This window comes from Saimiri boliviensis, chromosome 4, assembly GCF_048565385.1.
Source record: "Saimiri boliviensis isolate mSaiBol1 chromosome 4, mSaiBol1.pri, whole genome shotgun sequence".
NCBI classification, from domain to species: Eukaryota; Metazoa; Chordata; class Mammalia; order Primates; family Cebidae; genus Saimiri; species Saimiri boliviensis.
Window position 1 is genome coordinate 143,719,295 of NC_133452.1, and position 27,336 is coordinate 143,746,630.

At 40.7% G+C, this 27,336-nt stretch overlaps 1 protein-coding gene across 1 annotated transcript in view; it reads right to left on the bottom strand.

The window, feature by feature from the left end:
• Nucleotides 1–27,336, bottom strand: part of LYRM4 (LYR motif containing 4) — a 155,410-nt gene that overhangs the window by 120,375 nt on the left and 7,699 nt on the right. The gene's annotated exons all lie outside the window — the stretch shown is intronic.

Sequence of the window (27,336 nt, forward strand, 5' to 3'; positions counted from 1 at the left end):
CCAAAGATAGATAAATATTTCACTGGGTAAAATATTATAAAAATTATCCACCATTAGGCTACTTTCCTTATAGGAAGTACAAGTTTATATCCCCAACATCTCTGCCAACACAGTGCATCAACAAACTTTTTGAGTTTTGCTAATCAATAGGTGAAAACCAGTACTTCATTTTACTTCTAATTGCATTTTTCTTATTATGAATGACGACGACCACATTTTCACAAGTCTATTTGTACTTCTGTTTATATACTTTGCCTTTCCTTAGTTGAGCGACTTGTCTTTTGAATGGATTTGTAAGGAGGTCTTTAAGAAGCTGGCCTTTTGTGTAGTGTTATAATATTCACTCTGGTTTGTTGCCATTTGGCTCTGTTCATGGTGCTTTTTATTTTTCTCATGTAGAAATGGTCACTTTTTGTGTTGTCAGGTATACCAAATTTTATGTTATGGCTTCCACATTACACATCATACATATAAAAGCCTTCCCTATTTTGAGATTTTAAAAAACATTCATCCATGTATTCTCAAGAACTTTTATGGCTTAAATTTTCATGTTTAACTCTGATTTCTCTGGAATTTGTTTCGGCAGAAGTTGTTGAATATGAATCTAACTTCACCATCCGTTGTTAAATTTTTAAAAGTGAAAGATATACTTTGATATTCAGGATGGTCTCAGTTATAGAAAATATATGTGTAGGAAAAATCAGAAGGAAATATGACAGCATGTTAACCATAATTACTTTCGGTTATTAAAATTCATGCCTCCTAAATTACTATAATAGCTGTTATTTCTTAATGATTTTAAAATTACTATTGATATAATAAAACCAGTAATATACACAATAAGGAAAAATCAGTAGTAGAGAGGGTTCAAATTGTGTGAGATGAGAATTGGGAATGGTATATATAATTAGATCAACACATATAAGCAAGTGAGATATATGATTAGGAATTAAACCCTAGCGAAAAGAGGAAGGCATGGATGAAGAAGTATTTAGGTGATAAAAGCAAGAGGCTCTATGAGTATATTTTTAGACAGGTTATTTTGAGGCAACAATGGGACAAGGTAGACATGTCCATTAAGCTGCCAGAAGTAAGGTTTTAGAGTTCAGGTGAGAAGGTTCAGACTGGCAATAAACCTGAAAATCAGGGACAAGGAAGGATAAGGCAACACCATGGGGTACAAGAGCTTGTTCTGATGAAAGCCATAGAATGGGAAGAGGTGTTAGTCTTGGAAAGAGCCCTGGATAAATCATACCAATATTTAAGACCAGGCAGAGAAGGATCTATGAAATGAGAGGGAGCAAGAAGGGTTAATGTAGAGGCAGGAAAGCCAGCATAACTCACAGGAGACAAGAAGGCAAACTTTACGGAGAGTAGATAAGACTGTCAGGATGTCAGTGATTTTTTTGGGGCGGGTGGGACCACCCAAAACCAAAAAAACCACCAGCATAGGAACACCAGAAATAGGAACACTTTTACATTGTTGGTGGGAGTATAAATTAGTGCAACAATTGTGAAAGACAGTGTGGTGATTCCTCAAGGATCTAGAATGAGAAATACCATTTGATCCAACAATCTATTTGGTATATACTCAAAAGATTATAAATCATTCTACTATAAAGACACATGCTCACCTACGTATATTGCTGCACTATTTACAATAGTAAAGACTTGGAACCAACCCAAATGCCCACAATGATAGACTAGATAAAGAAAATGTGGCACATATACATCATGGAATACTATGCAGTCATAAAAAAGACTGTGCTCATGTCCTTTCCAGGGACATGGATGAAGCTAGAAACCATCATCGTCAGCAAACTGAAATAGGAATAGAAAACCAAACACTGTGTGTTGTCACTCATAAGTGGGAGTTGAACAATGAGAACACATGGATAGAGGGAGGGGAACATCACACACCCAGGCCTGTTGGGGGGTCAGGGGTAAGGTGAGGGAGAGCATTAGGACAAACACCTAATGCATGTGGGGTTTAAAACATAGATGACGGGTTGACAGGTGCAGCAAACCACCATGGCACATGTATACTTATGTAACAAATCTGCACATGTATCCCAGAACTTAAAGTAAAACAAAACAAAAAAACACCAGCATATACTTATTGATCACAATGTAGTAAGTATGGCAGAAAAAACCCTAAATTCATGGAAATACATTTATGAATAATAATTGGGCCTTGAAGGAAATTCACTACACAAGAAAGTGTCTTTTTGTCGTCGTTGTTGAGACAGAGTCTCACTGTGTCGCCCACCCTGCAGTGCAGTGACATGTCTCGCCTCACTGCAACCTCCACCTCCCTGGTACAAGTGATTCTCATGACTCAGCCTCCTGAGTAGCTGGGACTACAGGCGCATGCCACCACGCCTGGCTAATTTTTGTATATTTTAGTAGAGGCTGGGTTTCCCCGTGCTGACCAGGCTGGTCTTGAACTTCTGACCTCAGGTAATCAGCCCACCTTGGCCTCCCAGAGTGCTGGGATTACAGGTGTAAGCCACTGCACCTGGCCAAGAAAGTGTCTTTAAAATAGTGAAAAAGACAGTGCATGAAGTCTCTGGAAAATAGTCAAAGCCATACTTAGATTAAACTTAATGGTTTAAATATCTGTGTTAATAATAAAATACTAGCAAAGTATAATAAATTAAGAATATTTCCCAATAGTCCAGAAAAGCAAAATAGTACAGTCCCCATGAGAAAATAGAAAACAAGGTTTTAAAAATATTTGTTAAACAAGTTAAAAGTGGAAAAAAAAGTCAGTGGACACAGCTAAGACAATTTTCTTTTTTTATGTTATGGCTCTTGGGTTACACACCAGAAAAAGACAATTATAAGAAAAAAAAAGTGAAGAGGTTTGGAAGTTTGAGAAGAGCCTCGTTTTGGACAATCACTTTGGAAACAGTGTGGGAAGCCTCTAGAACTTGCCAAACAAATGAAAAAGGGCTATTTCGGTTGGAAATGTCCAATGTGGTGTTGCCAATTTGCCAAACTGGGTGATTTTCTTCCAGCTGTGGTTGATGCCCAGGTGTAACAGAAAAGGCACATATCCAATTACATTCACAGGTGCAGTTTTGACAGATGGGTGTAACAGGGCAAAGAGGGAGAAAAGAACTCTTTCCAGGGCTCAGAGTGGGTGGTGCTAGAAATTTTTTCCTCCACAGTTACAAAATTCCCAAAGTCTCAGCTCTTGTGACTTAGGCTATCCTCTGATTCAACCCCCTAAGTAGGACTCAAGTCCTAATCTAAATGTCTAATAAAAAAAAAGAGAAATTATGGTAAATCAGTGAAAGACATCTGTTGAAGTAAATATAAAATTTAAGTGCAAAAAAAAGTATATTCAAAACAGTATGACACAGTTTCATATAACTGCAGATTTTAAGAAAGGTTCTATGGGGTCTGTTGAAAGTAACACTGTCTTAAAAAATTTATAAAAGAATGGAAAGAAAGAAATATCACCATTCTATAGCAGACACTTCTCTCATTCCCTAGAGGAAGAGTTCAGGGGTATTTCTGCCCAGACGTCCTTTTTGGTGCTTAATAACATTTAAAATCTTTAACCTATAATTTATCAAAATTAAATTCTATCACTTGGATCTATTCTCAGAGCCACTGACATTTTGTTGAAAACAAGATTTTTCCAAAATGTAAACCAATTTATCAAAGTAAAGGCCACCTATAAAATGAAACGTGTTTAGCTTGTCTGCAGTTAGGCATACAGATCAAACAGCAACGAGGTCTCTGGCTCCCTTTTGGTTTGGGTTTAGACGTGCCTATTTAGACAGTGCAGTTCCCTGAGGGCTGAAGGCTGAGAACTGGTGGTTGTGGCTAAGATCCACAGTTTCTTCCTCATATGCTCCTAGACTCAAAGATGACCATGTGCTTCATTTGCGGAGTCCTATAAATTACTTTTGTCAGGGGAAAAATACACTATCCTCACATCTACATATCCTCTTATGAAACTGGTCATATTTATTCTAAAAGCATCACTGTGACATAAACCATCCATGTATACAGAAAAGATTTTCTGGTTTCTTTTTTTTCCCTCACCTATTGGAAGGAACTTGACCTAGTACCAGAAAAATCAGCTCAAGCGTCCATCATGTATTAGGGGTTAAACATTAGGCTACAGAACACATTTTTCTAAATTTTATTTTAAAATTATAGTGTAAACCAGCCAATAATGTAAGACATGACCTTTAAATTATTTAAAATTTATGGACAATAACTACCTGTGGTAGATTAATTCATTCTAGATTTTCCACTTTAAGGGGAAGTATGAAGTACCAACGATGAAAATTCCTCTTGGTCATTAGATGTCGTCATTAAAATTTCCTGTGGGCACTTCTAAATAGGAGTCAAATACAATGACTTTCTGTTTATACTTTCCATCTGCTATCAGTCACTGGCAACAATACATGAGCAAGGAAGGAGGGGGAAAAGGGGACATGTATCAGTCATCTATCTTCCTCTGGAAAAGTTATTAAGGATGATGAACTCAGCACAAAAATGGAGAACACTTCTTCCTCCCCCCTCCTAAAATGTGTGAAATGGCAGAATGTTTACTGGGCTACTCAGAAGGAAGAACATGTCTATAGAAACACATTTCAAGGCCAGGTGCTCATGCCTGTAATCCCAGCACTTCAGAAGGCTGAGGTGAATGGATCACCTGAGGTCAGGTGTTAGAGACCAGTCTGGCCAATATGGTGAAACTGTGTATCTGCTAAAAACACAAAAATTAGCTGGGCGTGGTGGCGGGCACTTATAATTCCAGATACTGCACTCCAGTCTGGGTGACAGAGTGAAACTATGTCTCAAAAAACAAACAAAAAGCCAAAATGAACCAATTTCAGGTGTACAGTAACCTCATCCATTAATAAGAAAGCTAGAAACCAGGCAGTTACCAAAAAAAAAAAAAAAAAAGACTGCAGGGCCAAATTCAGGGAGGCCACAGAACATAATCAAAAGGTGGCTGAGTTTCCTGGTTTTGAAAGGACAGCAACGGAACAAGCTGGGCCTCTGTTCCCTCAATCCCTGAATACTGGATTAAATCTACAGCAAGAAAGCCCATCAGCTAACTTTCCTTCACTTCTTGAAGTTAAAGGGCTCTGAATGCTGTACGTATATTTTTATGCAAATGAACATGTGAATCACATCCCTGTATTTACTAAAAAAACCTGGTAGCCCTTTCTCCCTCTGGAGATATTTTCTCTGGAGCTCTGCAGGAAAGGGGCATTTCTAAAGGGTTGTCCAGTCTAGAATTCCACAAATTTGAAAATACAGTTAGCCTCTTTTATCTGCTGGGATGCTGTAAGCAACATGAGACCTGGAATACAACACCACACATTGTAACATAACTAGGGATAGTTATTTTGATCTGAGTGCCACATTGTCTTGAAACAAAGTTCGTTTGCTTGCCTATTTATAATACAAATAACTTGTTACAGCATCTTTCTTCCAAGTAGGTCAAAATATTTCCATGCATTACATAATTTATTTCCATAACATCCCTGTGAATCATCCAGTAGGTGTTTGTGTGTTAGGATTTATTTTTACTTTAAAGAACTTGAGAACTTTGAGACTGAATAAAATTGAACAAACATTTGCATTTACAAATTGTTACTGGTTACCATGCCACTTTTTTCATTTTAATACTAACTAAACAATATCAGAATGGAATTTGGCTTTGATCTGTCAAAACACAAGAAGAACAGACATGAAAGGTCAAACCCAAAAAATGCAGTCTCAAAATAAACTGTGGAAATAATATAAACTGGACTCTTCTCTTTCCTGCCATAGGATTGGCAAAAGGAGTCTTCACCTGTGGGAATATCACATCTTTCCCTTCGGGGCACATTGAGGCTGAAAGAGCCTGGTCATCCCTATAGCCTGCAGTCACTCCCCGAAGCTCCAAGGAAAACTGTCTGCTTGGCTGAACAGCCCAGCTCTGGAAATTTTCTGTAAATACAGATGCTACTCAAAGATGGTGCCAATTTCTGGACACTTACAGAGGGCATGCCTGGCTTAGAAGGCATGGAACAGATAGACAACTGAGGATCCTTACAGCAAAGGAGCCAATATACTTTATGGTAGTGCAAAGAAGTGCAAGATAAGAATTTGCTGCACTGGTAATACAACCTTTCACATATCTCACTGGATTCTTTTCTTTTTAAATTTGGTATCTTCTAATTGCTTTGGCCCAGGGTCTCAGCACTGGTGCTGTTTGCAAGTTGTCCTTAAGTATGTAGATACCAGGTTGTAAACAGGGAAACAAGGAGTTTATGTCCCACCACTTGTATTTTAGCACTAAAAACCTCAGGGATCAGAAATCTGCAGCACATTTTCATTTTCAGTTGCATGAAATTTTTATCACTTGGTCTAAATCCAAGGCTGAGTTTTCAATATACATAAATGCTCAGAGCAAGAAGGAATTTGGCCTCAGTATTGTTTGTAATTCCATGATTCAATAAGCCCTGTTCAGAATCAACAAACAGCAACTTCCCCACGGGTGTTCAGCAACCATGTTAATGTAGGGTAGACCAACTTAACTAAGTTCCATCTTAACTACCTACTAAAAATTTAAAACTGTGCACCTTGCATTAAAGGCCATGACAGTGTGATACACTGTATTTATCACAATACTTAGGAGAACTATAATCCACGGATTAGCACAGGAAGCAAAGCCCCAGCCCCAGCATTCAGTTTGTGGAGGCTCCAACTGGAAGGTGCCCTCACTGCCTTCTCTCTGAAGATGCTTTGCCTCTCCATTCCTGGGAGAGGATCTCGTCCACGTGATCAATGGCAGGCAAAAAAAAAAAAAAAAAAAAAAAAAAAAGGGTGACTTGGAAAATTTGGGGAGGGCCTTCTGACTGCCCAGTTGTGCCACAAGCTGAAAGCAGGTAACAATCGGATTTGACATGTGAAGCAGCATTTCCTAGCATGTGTTATGGGAAAATACTAGTCCTAAGTGAGGAAGAAAAACACAGTATCTTATTCCCTTTACCCACAAACAATCACAAAGAATACTTGAATATTACAAAATGGGAGAAGAAAAGTTAAGAACCTGGATTCATTTGCAGAACCTTACCCACGCCCAGTAACACCCATTACACTGTGGGAAACGCTGATCTGCACAAAACTTCTACCCAGCCAGTGTCTTCAACATTAAGAGGCTGGAGGCTGATTCGAAGTACCTTACTTGAATCTCACATAACCCTCTAGGCATATATCCTAAGAAGTGACTCAGATAATCTCTCTCTTTTTAAAGAAGACAGGGTTGCTCTATGTTGCCCAGGTTGGACTCTAACTCCTGGGTGCAACCAATCCTCCTGACCCAGCCTCCCTAGTAGCTGAAACTACAGACCTGTGCCTCCAAGCTTAGCTTGCATCTGATCATCTTAGCTGTGTGAGTTCCATTAGTTACAACAGAGAGCTTCAATATATTCTCGGTCCCTCTCTCAAAAGGTCTCAGACCATACAGATCCCAGTGCTGGGTCATGGTCATGCACGGAACTGGCTGAGATGCCGACCCAGGCAAGTGAAACCTGGGCTGACCTGAAAATTCTTTGTCACAAGGCAGTTCTATAGCCTGCCCTTTCACCTCCTCCTCCCCAACAACGATAATCATTTCACTTGGTTTAAAAGGGGTGACCAAAATTGGCTCTAATTTCAAGTCATATTTCTGAAAAGTCTATACAATATATTTTCTAGCACAATGTAAAATGAAAAAGAATAAGGTAAAAAACTCTCATTCTTGTTTAAGATGACTAAATATAGCACTGCTTTATATTAGTTTTGGGGGAAATGCACTATTATTTAAATTATTTATTCTGTTTGTATCTAGCATCCCTGAAATGTAGACAAAACAAGGAACTTCTGTGAGATGAGCCCCTTGTGTGCTTACTGCCCAATGGCAAGTCACCTTCAACCATGCAGCTCCCTTTACTCCCGCGCTCCTCTGCAGAGGCACCAGGTGCTTTAGGTGGTAAGGATTCAAATGAAAGCAGGACAAGCTCCACAAAGCTCCTCGTATTGGGGACATATTACAAATTACTCTATCTTATAACAGGAGTATATGCGCAGTGCTCTGAGAACACAGAAGGAGGGAGTAACTCAGCCAGGGGCTTTGAGAAGTCTTTCCAGGGAAGGTGATGTCTTTGAAGGATGAAGAGAATTTCACCAGAGGGAAAGCCATTCTGCAAAGGCAGGCTAATAATCAATATAGAATTCAAAATCCCACATTCTATGAGTAGGAAAACACAGAAAAGATAAAAACATGGAAAAAGGAATACAAAGTTTTGGGAAAAGGAGAGAGGAGTTATTAAGAAAAAAAAGGTGATTTTAAAAAGGAATATGTGGAACTGAATATGGGATGGAATTCTCTGGTAATATTACTAGATTGAGGGGGAAGGAAAATTATCAGTGAAGTTGTAGTTTCAGAATTACAGCTAGCAAGCAAATGAGATTCTCCAATTCCTGTCCCCCTAGCCTGAAGCCCCCTGAGCCCAGGGTCACTGCCAGCCCTGCTCCCAGGCCATGGGAGCTCCCAGGTCCTGCAGCGCTTTGTATCTGGCAGCTGCTTACCCATTCTGTGACTGTGCCCGGGGAATCACTGCAGGTCTCTCCTCCCACTAGGTTCCTGGTCTTTAAGACAGGTGCTTGGTCCCTTTGCATAGTGACTTCCCCAACAGGACCTGCTATGCTTTGCACATAGTGGTGCTAAAACCACTGTTAAACTGTAACTTTTTTTTTTCCCCCAGGAGTCTCGTTCTGTCGCCCAGGCTGGAGTGCAATGGCACAATCTTGGAGTGCAATGGCATTGCAACCTTGGCTTCCTGGGTTCATGCAATTCTCCTGCCTCAGCCTCCACTGTAGCTGGGATTACAGGTGCACACCACCACACGCAGCTAATTTTTTGTATTTTTAGTAGAGACCAGGTTTGACTATGTTGGTCAGACTGGACTCAAACTCCTGATGTCATGATCCTCCCACCTTGGCCTCCCAAAGTGCTCAGATTACAGGCGTGAGCCACCATGCCCAATGAACTGTAATTTTTTATTTAATTTTTTAAAAAAGCCGTGACCCGACTTCTATTCTAAAATGAGTAAAAATTGGTTACATTTAGTCACAAGAATGATATATATCAACAGACTAAACTAATACAGTACTCATTTTTTTTTTTGTAACTTCACAAGCAATTTTGGATAATAGTTTTATGTTTTGCTGAGTGATGACACGCTTATCTTTTCTTCGTTATTCATTTAATAGCCATTATAGCAAACTGCTAATATTCGGTAGTTCTGGAAATAATTTACTTATACCTCCAGTTATCAGCATATTATATTCAACATGTGCTGTATTGGGCATAAGGTGTTTAGACACATCATTACAATTCTACTCCTGCACAACATTAAGTATGTGGATATAAGTTACTTTCAAATTCTTTGAACAGAAAAATAATCTGGTTGTGTTAGTCTTAAGAACATAGCTCAAGGTCTGTTCTTTTACTCCTGTGTCTGAGCCTCACTTGATTACCAAGTGGTTTCATCAGAAAAAAATGTGTTTACTGACTGCCACTGGAAAAAACATGTGAAAATATAAAATGTTCTCACTGGTTTTGAGATTTCTAATACTGTATATGTAATATACTGGCCTAGAATAGGAAAAAAATGTTATCATGCTAAATGCCACATTTTTGACACTATCTGAGAGGCAACTCTATGCCAACAAAACTATGACCACTCTACAAGAACAAAGTGCCGTCAAATATATCTCTTTCTGAGCATATAGGGAAAATCATTTTCCCATAGATGGATATTGAGCTTTTAATAAACAAGTGCAGTGGTGTTAACAGATCATGGGTCTGAGCTCACAATATTACTTTATTAAAAATGAGCATTAGGCTGGGCACGGTGGCTCACGCCTGTAATCCCAAAACTTTGGCCAGGGCGGGCGGATCACCTGAGGTCAGGAGTTTGACCAGCCTGGCCAACATGGTGAAACCCCATCTCTATTAAAAATACAAAAATTAGCCAGGCATGGTGGTGGGTGCCTGTAATCCAGCTACTTGGGAGGCTGAAGCAAGAGAACTGCTTGAACCTAGGAGGGGGAGGTTGCAGTGACCTGAGATAGCACTCCAGCCTGGGCAACAGAGTGAGACTCCAACAAAAACAAGAAGAAGAAGAAGAAAAAAAGTGTTAGATACAATTTTCTGAAACCAAAGTTTTAGTTTTTGGTACATATTGAGTGGCTCCTGGCTCAAACTAACCCTATAGACCTACAGTTTATAAATTATGTGAAGGTCTCACCTGAAATTATTTTGTTTAAAAGAGATGGTCTGTTATAATAATTCCTTTTGAAAAATCTCGAAAGGGGCCAAGCACAGTGGTTCATACCTGTTAATTCCAGCATTTTGGGAGACTAAGGCAGGAGGACTGCTTGAGCCCAGGAGTTCAAGACCAGCCTGAGCAACACAGTGAGACCCTGTTTCTAAAAAAACAAACAAAAAAATTAAAAATTGGCTGGGTGTGGTGCTGCATGTCTGTAGTCCCAGCTATTTGGGAGGCTGAGAGGGGTAGATCACTTGAGCCCAGGAGGTTGAGCTTGCAGTGGGCTGTGATCGCACCAGTGTATTTCTGCCAGAGTGATAGTGAGACCCTATCTCTTAAGAAAACAATCTCTAAGGAACAGAACAGGAGGGCTTTGAATTGCTTTGAACTTTGGTTCAAAGTTCTTAGCGGTCTTTCACTCTGTCCATGGGAAACCCCTCAAGGTAAAGAATTGGTTCTCTACTCAGTCTAGAGCTTGTATGGGAGTATAACTTCACATCCACTTTTGTTTTAAAACAGGGATCCCCTGGGCTGCACAACAGAAGGTGAGTGGAGCTTCATCTGTATTTACAGCCACTCCCCATCACTCCCATTATGGCCTGAGCTCCATGTCCTGCTGGATCAGTGGTGGCATTAGATTCTTATAGAAGCACAAACCCTATTGTGAACTGCGCATGCAAGGGATCTAGGTTGTGCACTCCCTATGAGAATCTAATGCCTGACGATCTGTCATTATCTCCTATCATCCCCAGATAGAACCATCTAGTTGCAGGAAAACAAGCTCAGGGCTTCCACTGATTCTACATTATGGTGAGTTTTATAATTATTTCATTATATATTATAATTTAATATAAACAAAGTGCACAATAAATGTAATGTGCTTGAATCATCCTGAAACCATCCCCTCCCACTCCAGTCCATGGAAACATTGTCTTCCATGAAACTGTTACCTGATGCCAAAAAGGTTGGGGACCGCTGATGTATCAAGAGTTGGGCTGAACTGAGTACTATTTATGAAGGATTGCCTAAAAGGCAAGCCCTATATCTGCTCTTCTAGATATGCTAAGCTGTGTCTGTGGATGTGTCAAGGACCTGCAATCTTGGTTACCTGCAAAATGCTTTCCTTCTGTGGCCTTGTGCTACCAGCAAACATGACAGGATACCAGAAGCACTGGCCTTATGAAACTGTTGTATTTATGCTAAGGATGCTGCCCTTCATCCAAAGAGCATAAGAGAATGTCTTGCACTTTAGTACCAGAAAGAGTTAGAATTCTTCTAAGAAACTGGCTGCTTACTAATCATGGTACTCTCCCTTGCAGAGGCTGCTGGGAAGCTCAGAACCAGACCTGAGGCCATGCTCCTGGCTGCCTACTCTCCTGCCTTCTAACCACCCTTTTGCTTGCAAACCTCTTCCCAGAACTTATTTTGGTTTTCTTATTCTTGTTTTCCTGATTTTCTTTCTTAAAGTACCCACAAAGAATTCTGATCTGTGGTTAAAAATATATTTAAATTCATAATAAAATGAAATGCCACTTGTTTTCAAATAAACTATGATAGTATAAACTATAAACTATGAGACACGATAGGGTTCTAAAATTTCTTACTGAGAATTTGGAACAAAAATGTTAAAAGACAGTAAGGTTCTTGGGCAGTCCATGGAAAGTTAATTTAACTACAATACAGCAAAATGGCAATGTTAAGAGAAGTCACTGCCAGGGTAATTCTATATTCATGTTAAAAAAGAAATTCTTTTTTTTTTTTTTTTTTTTTGAGACAGAGTTTCACTCTTGTTACCCAGGCTGGAGTGCAATGGCGCGATCTCGGCTCACCACAACCTCCGCCTCCTGGGTTCAGGCAATTCTCCTGCCTCAGCCTCCTGAGTAGCTGGGATTACAGGCATGAGCCACCATGCCCAGCTAATTTTTTGTATTTTTAGTAGAGACAGGGTTTCACCATGTTGACCAGGATGGTCTCGATCTCTCGACCTCGTGATCCACCCGCCTCGGCCTCCCAAAGTGCTGGGATTACAGGCTTGAGCCACCGCGCCCGGCCAAAAAAGAAATTCTTATTAGAGGACTTGTGTTTAAAGAGACATCATTGATTATCCTAATTTGTATAGGCACTGGATATATAAGTAAACGAATAAATCATAAGCATTTAAATAGGAGTGAGTCCAAGGGCCTTATAAGCAATCCATATTTTATTCAGTCAGTTGACTTGTTCTTTTTTCCTTATATAAACAAGTAACAGGGTGATTTAATTCAGTGAGAGTGGTGAAGTGAATACAGATCTGTGAAGAACAATAAAATGTTAATTTTACAATCCTGTTTATTTTGCTGAATTTTCTACATGATAGGAAACAAATGCAAATTTGACCCAGGATCAATCCTTACTATTTCCAGCAGCAGAAAATGAATCTACTAAACCACCTGAATTCTGTAAGCAAATTCAACCTATTTCATATAAACATAATAAAGACTTGGACACAGTTATTCATAGTCCTAGACTATTAACTGGGCTCTTGTTCAGCATTTGTGCATTTGAAATCTACCTAGGCAAATTTTCTTGACAAAATTTTAGCCGCTAAAGGAAGCATTCAGCTTCTCATAACCTATTATGCTACTTTTGCATGCATGTGTTGAGTGAGCAGCACGATCAGATTTGGAATTTAGAAAGACATTCTTTCTGGTGGTAACAGGAAGGATGCCTGGCAGAGCAAAGAACAGGAGGTAGACAGATCCTGAGGGGGCTGCTACAAAATGCAGGCAGAAACTGATGAACCAACAAAAAGCAATCACTATTGAGACATAAAGGAAGTCTGGCAAGGGAAATATGTGAGAACCTGCTGGGCACGGAGACCTACTGACTACGGTAAAGTAAGAGGAGAAAGGGAAGTGACTTCCAACTTGTGCAAGTGAATACTGAGATGATGAGAGGGAATGCAGGAGTGTTGAGTTTGCCTGGAGGGCCAGGACAGGTTAGGAATGATGTGTTTTATTTTAGATATGATCAATTTGAACCATTGGTAGCATACCCAGAAAATCCCCAGGAGGCCCCTGGAAAGGACAAATGGAGGGGAATCACCAGAGCACACAAAGTTGGAGCTATGACTTGTGTAGGCATCTAGGGAGGGTGTGAGAAGGTCAAGATGGAGGACAAGCGGCCTCCAATGTCAAGGGGAAGCAAAAGAGGAGGAGACAAGAAGGTAGTGTCCTACACACTAGGCAAGGAAGAAAGAAGCTGGAGACAAGTCAAACAGGCCGAAGATAAAATGAAGGAAAGTGGCAAGAAGGCAGGTGGCAAGCCAGACTGCAGCAGAATGAGGAGTGAGAGCGGCTGACAGCAGGGAGAGTGCACAGGCTGTTCCCACCAGCAGCAGGTGGTCAGGGTATCACTGACTTCCTAATTGGCACAGACCACACTGGTCTTTTCCCAAGAGGGTACAGGCTCTTCCAGGTCATGCTGCGGACCTGCAGAACCTGGGTTTCTGTTCTATGAGTGTCCCTGAGCACAGGCTGTTCACAACATTCTCATCAGCCCCATAGGGAACAGTGCCTGGCCATGGGGCACAAGTGCATGAGAGAGGGGAGGGAAGCTGATGTCTCCAGCAGGGATGCTCATGCTGCCAGCTGTAGCCAGTCAGGTAGAAACCGGGGCCTGTGGTCTAGGGCCTTTCCTTCCATTAAGGTAAACAGGGCAAATACGACTCAAAACACCACAGGCTTCAGAAAGATCACCTTTCAGTACTCCACCCAGCTCTGCCAAACATAGCCTCAGCCATATTCTACTGCTGAAAACTCTCCTTATGGCATATCCAACCTGCCCAGGCCTTCTGCACCTCTGCTTGTTCCCTGACTCTCTCTGGTAAAATCTTGTCTCCTTATCTTTCCTTTCTCTTCATTTTTCTCCTGCGATCCATTATTACTACTTTGCAGAAATATTATTTTACGTTAACGCTACTCCTGCCCCTCTGATGACATTCTGGAATATGGCATGTACCCAAGTTAATTTATTTTCAACGTATAAAACTGTACCCTTTGTGATAATATCACCTTAGGGTATTCAAACACAATACACAAATATTTACTTAAGAAATCTAAAACAAAAGCAGCTGGGAGAAATATCTATTAAAATACCAACTGTGAAATGACAGTTGTTAAGTATCTGTTTCACCCTCTGTCTTAAAAGAAGAGCACACAAAGGGTTTTGCCAAGCTAGGGGAGGACTGGAGTTTCAAAGACAAGACATCTTGGGCAAAGTACTCCGGGCTTCTGTCTCCCCACAGACAAATCGACTGAGGATTGTAAACCAACAGTAGTAGTAGCCAATGTGGGTCCTAGCTTTGTAAGCATGGCCAGAGAAAGAAAGGACTGCCAAGAAAATGAAAATTACTTACGGAGTAACAACAAAATTTTGAGTCCACATTCTGACCTGCATTTTGAAGTCAAGGGGAGGCAAGCATAGAAAAAGCTTCACTGCAATACCAGCAGAGGCTCAATGGTGAGGGCCCACTCGGGGGGACACTGGAACTCGCCAGTCTTATCACATACATAAAGAAGCACATCCAAAGATGCGGAAGGAGGAGGAGGCAGACCATGTACCTGCCGAACCAATGTGGAATACGGGGAAAAGCGCTGGCTTTGGAGAATTGGGTGTAAAGCTGACTCCACGACAACTTTGTGGTTTTAGGTTTATACTTTTATTCTATGAACTGCAGCTTTCTAGTTTGCAAAGTGGGGAAATTAAAAGTGCCTGCTTCCTAGAGTTTTTATGACAGTTAAATAAGAGAATGCAAGGAAGGGCCTAGCATGTGTTTGGCCCGTGGGAGATGGTCAATAAAAAAAGAGCTATTAGGATTGTATTTGTAAAATGAAGTAAGAATACCCATTTCATAGTGATTCTATACTATATAAAACAATGCATATTCAAGTCCATAACATACAGTGCGTGACAGCATGTATTCGATCAATGTTAATTCACTCTGGAGCTACCCTTTCTTCTGGGTCTACCAAATAATAAGGGATTTGTGTGAGTATGGAAGAGAGATCCCTAAGGCAGTAAATAGTTTCATAGGCAAGTACTGACTTTATCAGCATTATAATGGGTTTCATCAGAAACTGAACGAAACCAATTCTTCCAATGCTTTTGATCCCCAGAATCAAACTGTAACTTAGCCTCAGTACAGAATTTTGTATAGCAAAGGCATTTATGAGACTACTGCCTCCAGTGTCTTCAGTGATCAAAAGTATTGTAAGTCTCTGTTGTAACATAAGCTCCATGAAAGCTGAAATAGTTGCTAAGTTCTATTTCCTGGATGAATCTCCAGTGCCTAGAACAGTGCCTGTTACAGTAAAAGCTCAGTAAATATTTGTTAATTGAATGAATATGGCTCATAGGCATATGTTATATAGCAATGTTAAAAAGTTACTGTCCACAGAGATGAGAGACAGGAAAATAGGCAGTAGAGATAATTGGTAGTAAAATGATGATATATGCCATTGATCTGATTCAGGAATTATTGGAGATTCTAATAGAGGCCTTCATCTTCTTTAGCAAGGCCATAAGATCCTCCAACCTAAATAAGAAACTCCCAAACACTTCCAACCACATTAGTACTACCTTAATTTGTAAGTGCTTTACAGATTACAAAGCTTTCACACACAAATTCTCTCTTTTATAATTTCCTGGCTTACTTACACTTTTTACTAGAGTTCCTACTCTAGCCAAAGCCAGTGGGAGATTTAAAAATAACATGATCCTGGGTGCTGTGGCTCACACCTGTAATCCCAGCACTTTGGGAGGCCAAGGCAGGTGGAATAACTGAGGTCAGGAGTTTGAGACCAGCCTGACCAACATGCTAAAACCCTGTCTCTACTAAAAATACAAAATTAGCAGGGTGTAGTGGTGTGTGCCTGTAGTCCCAGCTACTGGGGAGGCTGAGGCAGGAGAACTGCTGGAACCTGGAAGGTGGAAGTTGCAGTGAGCCAAGATCACGTCACTGCACTCCAGCCTGGGCAACAAGAGCAAAACTCCAACTAAAAAAGAAAAAAAAAAACAAACAAACCATAAATACGACATGGTTTTCTGCTCTTAAAGAGCTGGAAATATAGCAAGGCTGAGAAAATTCTTCAAGGGAAAATGTGAAGGGCAAATGCTCAGTTTGTCTATCTGCTCCACCCACACTTGTCTCGTTTGTTTTGCCCGCACCCTGTGCTTTCTTTTATTTGCACTGGCCCATCACTGAGCCGGACTGTCAGAACTGCAGTGAAGCTCATGCCCGGGGCACATGGCATGCTGGCTTCTGATGCTGCTGTCCACAGCTCCCACTCTTGTGCACACTGCAAGAACTCTGTGAACAGGAAATAAATCAACCATAGTCTCTTTTTTTAGTTACCAATATTCTGAACACATTTTTCTCCAGGTTGGCAAATGAAAATATAGAAGAACTGCAGAATGAAAGAAAACAGGCTGTGCTGAAAGGCAACTCCTTCCTCCATTCTTTAAGAAGAAAAAGAAAACATGGAGGACACAATCAAAATAAATCCCGGATTCCTTCTTATTCCCTAGGGTTAGAAGAATTCAGGGAAGTAATTCCCTGTGACAATCATTACATGCCTGAAGTATATGAAGCTTTCTGAGAGACAGTGGGTTAAAGTTAATTACTATGAAAATCATATTGCCAGAAGACTGTATATGGTAATAGAAGTTATGAAACAAGAAGGGTTTTTAATTTATCAGTTATTTTTGATTAATTAAAACAAAGACTTATTTTTCCATACATTATCTTACAAAGTGGTTCTTTTGGCCTTTGAAAATTATTGGTGAAACAGATGGTGGCATCTTAATAAAACAACACGTCCACAATCATATGGTGGCAGACATTTCCAATGATAGGAATCATTCTTATTCCTACACCAACTTTTGCTCATCATCTGAGATGTCTCAACATCTGGGGTAATTTTTCCCTATGTTCTTATTTTTTAAAAGGGGAAGGAAATGACTTTGAAGAAACTATATTTCTAACACAGTTTCCTGAATTTAGTCTAAAGATGGTCCCAGACTTGTGATGGTTCAACTTAGGATTTCTCGACTTTATCATGGCATGAGAGCAACAGGCGTTCCGTATAAACCATACTTTGAGGACTCATACAATCACTGTGTTTTCCACTTTCAGTACGGGGTTCAATAAGTTAGATGAAATATCCAATACTTTATTATAAAATAGAATTTGTGTTAGATAATCTGGCCCAACTGTATAAGGGTAGTGTCCCGAGCACATTTAAAGTTGGTTACCTAAGCTGTGATGTTCTGTAGGTTGGGTATACTGTATTAAATATATTTTCAACTTATGATGGTTTTATGGGAATGTGACCCAGTCCTAAGTCAAGGAGTATCTCACCCCCTCCTTTTTTTTTTTTTTTTTTTTTTTTTTTTCGAGACAGTCTTGCTCTGTCACCCAGGCTGGAGTGCGGTGGTGTGATCTCGGCTCACTGGAACCCCTACCTCCCAGGTTAAGAGATTCTCTTGCCTCAGCCTCCTGAGTAGCTGGGACTACAGGCGCACACCCAGCTAATTTTTGCATTTTTAGTAGAGACAGGTTTCACCTTGTTAGCCGGGTCAATCTCCTGACCTTGTGGTCCGCCCACCTCAGCCTCCCAAAGTGCTGGGATTACAGGCATGAGCCACCATGCCCGGCCACATTTGTCCTTAAAAACGTTATTGATATGACATCTCTGTAATATATCCCTTTTCCCATCTCTGCTTATTAGGGGATGGACCATCTGAAGATCTCTGGGATGAGGAGCCAAAAGCAGAGGGGCAAGAGTGCTGGAAAGGAGAAGAGAGACTCCTATCTGGGCTAGTTTGTGAGTTAAGCCAGAACACAGGAAGAAAGAGCCCCAAACCTGAGTCCCTTACTTTGTGATGAGAAGCAATTCTGACCTAGCTTGGGAAAGAGGGATGGGACCTGCTGTCTGCATGGTCCCCTAGCATGAGGCACCAAGACGGCCACAGCAACAGTGACGATGTGGGCTGATGGGTCACAAGTGACAGCATGCATACTTGGACATTCAAATCATGGGGCACAATGGGCCCATCTGTGCTGACTGTGGGCTGTGGGACAAGAGGTGTCCGGATGAGCATGGAGCTTTCACGGCACTCACTGGGGTAAGCTGAGAGTGTAGTTTTGAGAAGTGATGGCATGTGAGGTGGGGTGGGGCAGGGTGAGGGCTGTTCTCCCGGTTCCTACTGAGGCTCATCCCCTGCTAACGGTCTTCTCCAAATTATCCTGTTACTGCATGGCTATCATTAGCTCTTTGCTTGCCTACACATACGTGGCACTGATCCCAATGACAAAGAAATCATGCGGACTTCATTTACAGGAAGACCTTTTGAAAAACACATATGCAATAGGTGAATTTCCGGAAAAAAAAGAATCGACATAAATTCAGTTTGGGAAAATGGTGCCTGATCTAAAAATTCTATGGGAATCTTTCATGTTCAGATGTGATGAGGGAGGAAGGACAAGGAAGTGAGTGGCCGAGCCTGAACATGGCCACCCAGTAGTTCACCCAACTCCCTTTACCCCTACTTGTTAATAAGCAACACACACACATGCAGCGTCCACTCAGCCAATGGTTCTTATGCTTTGCAGTGTGCTGTCACTGTGGAAAGAGTTGACTCAAACACAATTCTTACACCCACGGAGGACGGCAGTCTAGTGAAAATGTGGCAAGAGTGATGAGGACATGCTACAGCTGGGACTTTGCATACAGTGTCTGGAAGACAAGAGAGGGGCTGCCATAAACATGACTCATATGCACAGACTTGTGTACCCCACAGCTGCCTGGCATTGATGCTGGGGTGACAGTGCTGACCGAAGGCATATCTAGTCCTCTTCCTTGACTTCCTAGAGCCTGTGGTCAGAGAACCATGACTCAGATCAGAACAAAATAAATGTACAATTACAAGCGGTGTGTCACTATGGAAACATGTGTGGGGCTGTGAGCTTAGAGGACTGGGGAGTGTTTTGCTGGGGTCCAAGCAAGTGAGTGTGGAAGGCCTTAAGACAGAGGGACGGCATGGGGACCAGGAAGCATAGCATTTAAGAGGCTGAGAAAACGCCAGTGTGACAACACCATCCCCAGACAGGAAGCTGACAGGACATAAGGCAAGCAAGGCAAGCAAACACCGGCCATGTAAGGATTCTGGACTCTATCCCAAGAACAATAAGAAATATCCATAATTTTTTCATTTTTCTTCTTCTTTTAAAAAATTTAAAAAAGGGAGCAGGGTGGTGTTGGGCGGTTTCAAAATGCTTACCCAGAGTCGACCTATTAGTTGAATTTTGAAGGACAAATAGAAATTTGTTAAGAAGGGAGGAAAGTGTGCTCCAAACATAGGAAGTAATATGGAATCACATGAAGGTCTATAGCCGTGTGGCACTATTAAGAAAATGCAAGAAGTTGGATTTGCTGACATGAAGAGTAGACAGGAAACGAGGGGGAAGAACAAGAGTGCCATGTGAAGCTAAGAATAAATTCCATTCCACAAACCACATGGCGCCACTGGCACATTTGAAGTAAGGGGGTGGAGTAGTTGGGTGAGAGTGTGCAGGTTCTGGAGTCAAAGACAGGGTTCAGTTCTCTGTTATCCTTGCAAGGTCATTAATTTGGAGAAACCATTGAACTTCCTCCTCTTAGGAATCCCCCAACTACCACAGTTATCCTAGTGCCCAGCACACAGCTCAGTTAGTTGCTGCTGCACTTGAGAAACCCCACAGCATGCAGGGGACTGACAGTGGTATATGGACACAGCCATCCAGGCGAGACGTCAGCATGGGATGGGCAAAAGTAGTGAGGGTGAAGTGGAGGGAATGGGCCTGGGAGGTGGCCAGGCAGAATGCGGGCAAGTTGGGGTGAGGAAGGAGTCCTGGACGAATGCCCAGTTCCAGCTTTGTTGTGGCAGGCCTGGGTGGATGTGGAGCAGTGGCCTATGCACCTCTGAAGGGCCCTCACAGGAGGCAGGTGAGTAATGCGTCTGGTACTTGGGAGAGGGCCCGGGGCTGGAAACAGAGACTTGGGAGTAAACACAGAGGTCGCAATTGAAACCATGGAATGTGTTAAAATTACAGGGAAAGTACCAAGAGGGAAAGGGGTGAAGGACCAATCACAGTGACCTGAGGTGTATGGACATACCTTTTAGTACATCAGAGCCTCAAGTGAAAACAGTCCTTCTAACACGGGAAAGGAGACCTGCCTGACCCAGGTGTTGAGACTGATGGTCACTGTCAGGATTCTGCAGTCCACAACGGGCAGAGCTTGTGAGCAATGCCCCTTCCAGAAGGCTGCCTGATCAGGGTCTGCTCTGGTTTGGTTATACTCCCAACTGGGAATTTCTTTCAAGTTTCAAGTGTGAGGCAAAAACATGCTATGCTTACTATGTCAATGTCCCCCTAAGTCCAGAGGCCCTCACAGTGCTGGAAGCTTTTTATTCTTAGTCTTAGGAGGAGGGAAACAGAACACTAGTCTTTCGTACACAGTGAGTGCTCAATCAACATTTGTTGGATGAATAAAAGACAACTGGGCTAGGATAGGAGATCAGTGATCCTTTCTGGCTCCAATCTATCTGCAGGAAACTATCTTCTCATTTAATTTAGCTTCTGTTTAGTCAAGGGCAAAGGGGATTTTACTTAAGAGACACTTCTGCCTATAGAAGTGATATCTGGTTAAAACAATACCACTCTTAGGAATCAGATGTTATAGGGAAAATATCTGAGTGAATATGCAGAAAGAAATGTAGAAAATCTTTAAGTCAGTAATTATGTACAGAGTAATATTCATAATTACAATGAATGGATCACATAAGTTAACTTGGAAAAAACTAGGCCAAAAGGAGGGGGTGGTAAACCCTTCCAGAACATTACCCCAGGAACAAAATAGTAAATGTATAAGGCTAATAGATGCATCAGTGATGTCTAATGAGGGTAACAGCCATCCATTAAATAAAGAGTACTCTGAGAGCAGACATAATCAACTAATTGAGCACTGATGAATATTAATAGGCAAATTATTAACATTAATATAGAAAATATACATGATAATTGAATAAAGAGAGAAATAAGCAGTTGTAGAAGGCCACCTATTAAGTTAACATCCAGATCCAGGTACCTGCTTTAAGATCATGCCTGCAACGTTCAGATGCTCTCACGAAGTAATACTGTACACAAAAGTACTCAAAGAAAATGTGCCAAGAAGGCACTGTCCTCTATGTTTGATGCTTCATTTGGAATGACTTTTCTTCTTCCAATGATACTCTCATAACCTTAGTTTGATTTGTTCTCTCTAATACAACATATTCAACCAAACACTAGGGCCAACTCATTTTGCTTATCAACATACCTTAAAGCCAATCCCCTTCTCCCTGTGCTGTCATCATTGCTCCAGCCAGGTCTTTGCCATCATCTGAGTTCACTCAACTAGGGCAATGGCCTCCCAAATGGCCTCCACGTCTTCAGTGTCTTTTCTAAATGGGGTGAGCTAGCTAAAGGTGTGTCTGCAATCTGCTGAAAACACCCAAATGGCTTTTCAATGCCAAAGACCCCATTCCAGCATCTTACCTCAGCACAGCATATGAAGCTCTCTGTGATTAGTAGTCCCACCTGTCTCCACACTCATCTCCCACTACGTGCCACCAGCGACAGCAGAGTGCTAACAGTTCCTCAGCCAACATCAACTAAACTGTGTTTCACGTCTGCTCCTCTGCTCCTGCACTCCTGCCTCCCTTCCCCAGCTAGTCCCTACTAGCCCTTTATAGCCCAGGTCTGCCACCACTGCCTTCTTCAGCTCTAACTCTCTTTAGGGTTAGGCTGTTGTCTCTCCTGTCTGCTCCCACGATATTCTGTTCATTTCACTATTGGTATATTGCTTCCAGGCTGTTGTAGAAATTTCAGGGAACCTCTGAGTCTATGCCCTGAACTGCAAGCGTCTCCTGGGCAAAGGTTATATTTTGTTTATCTCTGTATCCTTAGCAAGGAGCAGTGAGTATGACACAAGGCAGGTACCCAATAAATGTTTGCTGAATGAAAGATCAAAAAAGCATCATATAAAAACTACATATTACAGTAACAGAGTTCCTTGGATGACTAATAAATATCTGATCCAGAATATGGTTCAACAAGTTTAACTGAGTCGGCAAAATGACTGCTAGTTATGAGAAATTTCAAAGACTTGGCAGCTGGACTACCAGTGTAAGAGACAACTATGTAGTAACTAATTCATTTAGTTACTAATTCATAACCAGTTCATTCATATCTGCTGAAATACAGAAATGACTTTGGAGCACCTACTAGAATATAAAATATTCTGCTAGAAAGTTCTGACACTGTAGTAGTCTCCATTTACAGATGATACACAGGGAGTACATGATTTATATCAAGGTCACAGAATGAAAACCACTAGTTGGCCTAAAATTTGAGCCAAGGTTTCTTAAAGGCCAGAAATCTTTCTAAATCAAGACTGCCTCGCTCATGACACTCATCCATTACACTGAAAACAACATGTAAGGCAAAGTAGCTCAGGAGTCACAATTTTGGGGAAAGATGGGGTAAAAAGAAAATAGGAGGGTAATTTTAGAACGAAGTCACTTGTGATTTTTCTTTTTTTTTTTTTAATAATGAAAGATCATTTCTGTGAGCTGTTTTTTAACCTCAAAACATCTGAGTTAAGAGAACCATTAATGAGAACCTGTGAAACCACACAAACGATTAAGATGTCACAGTGATATATTATGTCATGACCTTGGCAACTTGCATTCCTATCACAGGTCCAGAAAACAGCCAGGAGGGCCCACCTGAACTTAGCGGCTAACTTTGCTAAATCTAGAAACTCTCAGTTTGGTTCATGTAACTTGCCTAAGTTTATTACTTCATTTGGTTTCTGAAGGTCAGAACTTATCTAAATTGTCTAGGTACCAGCTGACTGGGGAAATACATACTAAGACAAATGAAATCTATGATCTGATGAGGTGGGATTCAGTTTGAAGAAAAGGGTATACAGGAGAAGTAATATGATATGAAGTACCTTTCATCCTCAGCAAAGTCTGCAATAACTACTGACATGAATCATTACGAGGTAATTTTCTATTAGGCTCATTATAGTCATTTTCAAACAGAATGTTTTATAACTACACTTTGCATACAAAAGAGTATCATCGTATTGCAACAAAGAATAATTTAGAGACACTTTAAGAAAATTCTATTACAATTGTACTTTGTGGCTTAACTTTACTCCTCATTTTCTTATATTCTCTATCTTTACTTTCTCTTTGCCTTGATTCCTTCATTATTTTTTAATTATAACAATTATTTTATTTTACTATGTGTATTTTTTACGAGCTTTAAAAATGCTTTAAAGGCCAAGGCAAAGTATAAATAGAGTAAGTGCAATTTAGAAACTCTTGTAAACTAGTCAATAAATCAGCAATGACATACAGATCTAATAACTTTTTAACACTTTGCTTTAATATCTAGAGTAAAAAAGAATGTACCCCAAACTTAGGCTGCTGAATATGATTTTCTCAATCTATATCTTAAATATTCTCAACTCTAAGTTAACTGTACTATTTTTATTTTTTGAAACCATTATCATTAAACCTGGCAGAACTTAGCAACATAAGAGAAAAAAATTTTTTTGAAACTCCAACTTATTTAACAATAATGAATAATCTTTCTAAAGTTTAAGAAACTGTTTTTAGGCACACATGAATTACATCTAGTTGCCTGTGGGGCATTGTTGAAGGGGTCAGGTAACCTTTCTAATACTGTGCTACAGGCTCCATAAGAAATCCAGCAACATAAATTCAGAACAAATGTTAAGAATTGATTTGAGAACAACTTAGAAACTTTTACAAAGCAGTCTTTTTCTCTTTTAGTTTCTCCTTCCTTTACTATGTTCTTACATATATAATAAAAGAGTTAAAGCAATTTTTACAGACATGAATGTGTTCAACATTTCATATTTGGCTCCTTAAAATACAACACAACTTTATTTAAACAATATTTCTGTAATATGTGACAGCCAAAACATCATTTTGCAACGTGTCTCCCCAGACCCACTACATTCTGCAAATCTCCACTGTTGGGGCACTTTCAATTTGCATGCTTTTATGCAGTTTCTTGAGCTGTGCTTGTATGTACATTTCACAGGCCCAACCATACTACAATCTTGTAACAGCAGGGCCATCGTATGTTTGTATTCTCCCTACTTCTAGGTTCTAGTTTGGTAACACACAGACACAGACACACCCACCCACCACCCAACGAGTTTTCAATAAATATTAGGAAGAAATGGATTTGTTCCTTTGTATCAAAGAGGAAGAATATTTGGCATTATGCTTTCACTGTAGCTGCCCTGTTTTAGAAAGTGAAAGGTGCTTGTTGTTAATACTATTCATATTAGGGTTGGGTTTTGAATTAGTCTGTTCTGCCATGGACTGGCTAATGTATAAAGAAAAGAAGTTAGCCGGGCGCGGTGGCTCAAGCCTGTAATCCCAGCACTTTGGGAGGCCGAGGCGGGTGGATCACGAGGTCAAGAGATCGAGACCATCCTGGTCAACATGGTGAAACCCCATCTCTACTAAAAATACAAAAAATTAGCTGGGCGTGGTGGCGCGTGCCTGTAATCCCAGCTACTCAGGAGGCTGAGGCAGGAGAATTGCCTGAACCCAGGAGGCGGAGGTTGCGGTGAGCCGAGATCGCGCCATTGCACTCCAGCCTGGGTAACAAGAGCGAAACTCCGTCTCAAAAAAAAAAAAAAAAAAAAAAAAAAAGAAAAGAAGTTTAATTGGCTCAGGGTTCTGCAGGCTTAGTAAGGAACTGTGATGCTGGCATTCGCTCAGCCTTTGGGGAGGCCTCAGGAAACTTACAATCATAACAGAACACAAAGGAGGAGCAGGTACATCACAAGCAAGAGCAGGAGTAAGCGAGTGAGGAAGATGTCAGACACTTTAAAACAATGAGAACTCACTCATTATCGTGACAACAGTACCAAGGGGAATGGTGCTACACTATTCATGAGAAATCTGCCCCCATGATCCAATTACTTCCCATCAGGCCCCACCTCCAACACTAGAGATTACATTTCGGCATGAGATTTGGGTCTAGACAACATCCAAACTATGTAATTACTACTCATGCTAGCTTTCTTGATCAGTCAGTGACACATAGGGTAGAAGAGGCATTTACTGTTAAAAGATCTGCAACAAGGAATACATGGGAAAGAAATCCTTTAATGACTGAGAGGTCCACCTGGTTCCCATTCCAGGAGCTCATGTTCTAATTCCTCAGTTTGCCAATGAGTCTGGATTGCAACTGGTAATTTATTAAAGAGTTCCAGAGGCTCAAAAAGGAAACAGACTTCTAAACATGCCATTATTTAGTTCCTTCATTAAGACTGCAATCACAGAAACCAATAATGTTTCATTCAGTTGTGTAGTAAATAGTAAATAAGACCTGACGTTGATCGGCACTTAGGAATTTTAGCATTCATAAAACTAGGGAGCATGTTTAACCATTTCACCTATAAGGAGGAACTATGAAAATAAATTTCCTCGGGGTGATGTTTCTACGGATTTTGCAGGCTTAGTCAGAGGATGCATGGGTTGCAGGAAGTTTGCTTCTGAAAAGGGTAGGGTTGTGGAAGCAGCAGCCCACAGGGAGTGAGGCGGCCTTCTAATCTCATTCTCGCCTTGATCAGTTATGAGATCAGTCAAGCTGCTTCTCCTTTCTATGCCGTACTCTGAGAGCTATTCTGTTACTTATGGGGAATTTACTTACCATTTAATATCATGCCATCTAGTTCAGTCCAACATTTCAGCCACAATTATCTATATCTGGTTCTAATATACTCCTTGCATTTTACTTTTCACATGCCTTACTATCTTTGCCTGGAATGCTCCTCCGTCGCATGTCCACATCTGTGGCTGACACAGATTGTTGCCTGACCAACAGTTCTACCCAACCGTTTTCTCTCTGCTGTCTTTTCACTAGAGACACTGAAATAGCTATATCCTAATTTTCTGGCCTGCTGTTTACCTAGTGATATAAATGTAATGAAGATCTGGTCAATGAGACAAAAGTAGAGTCCGGCTGGAAAGCTTTACCCTTTCCTGGCTGGGTCTGCCCTTCTTCTTCCAAACATAAGGATATGTTTGGAGCTTCAATAGCTATTTGCAACCATCAGGTATAAGCATGAGAGGAACACTGAGACTCACACACACCTTGACATTTTCGAGCTGCTATAAACTCTGGCAGCTACACACCTCTAGACTCTTCCTATGTGAGAAGAATAAGCTCCCTGTTTACTTAAGCCCTATGTAAGGGCTTCCTGTGACTTCTGGTCAAAAGCATTCCTAATTTTAAGGTGGCGCTTAGGAGACCAGCTCTTCTCTATGGCCTTTCCTCTGTACTTCTTTGATAAACTTCTTTGGGAGCTTGTAATTTTTTATCCTCGATGGGAGGCTCATTTTGATCTGCAGCTCCTTGCTCAATGCTTAGTGTATAACACATTAATAAAAACTCAAATATCTGATAAAGAATTAGGGAGTTCTTATACTACATTTGGGATGCATTTGGACATCACTTTAGCCTCTTCGCAAGTTTTACAATAACATATTTCTTAATCTATAAAAGGAAATGGCTGATAAAAATTACCTCTGAATACAATTTTCTCTTGCATTTCAACAATGAATATTTATTAGGTTGGTGCAAAAGGAATTGAGGCTTTTTTCATTGTTGAAATTTTCCATCTGATATCAGAATACATTCTTAAATAAATGTAGTTATATTATACATCATTTTAATGGGCAATTCTTGCTTTATGTTTTTTTGCTAATGACTTGCTGTTTATGTTTATTTTAGACTATGGAAATGATGTTAGACAAAAAGCAGATTTGAGCAATTTTCTTATTTGAGCTCAAAGTGGGTCGAAAAGCAGTGAAGACA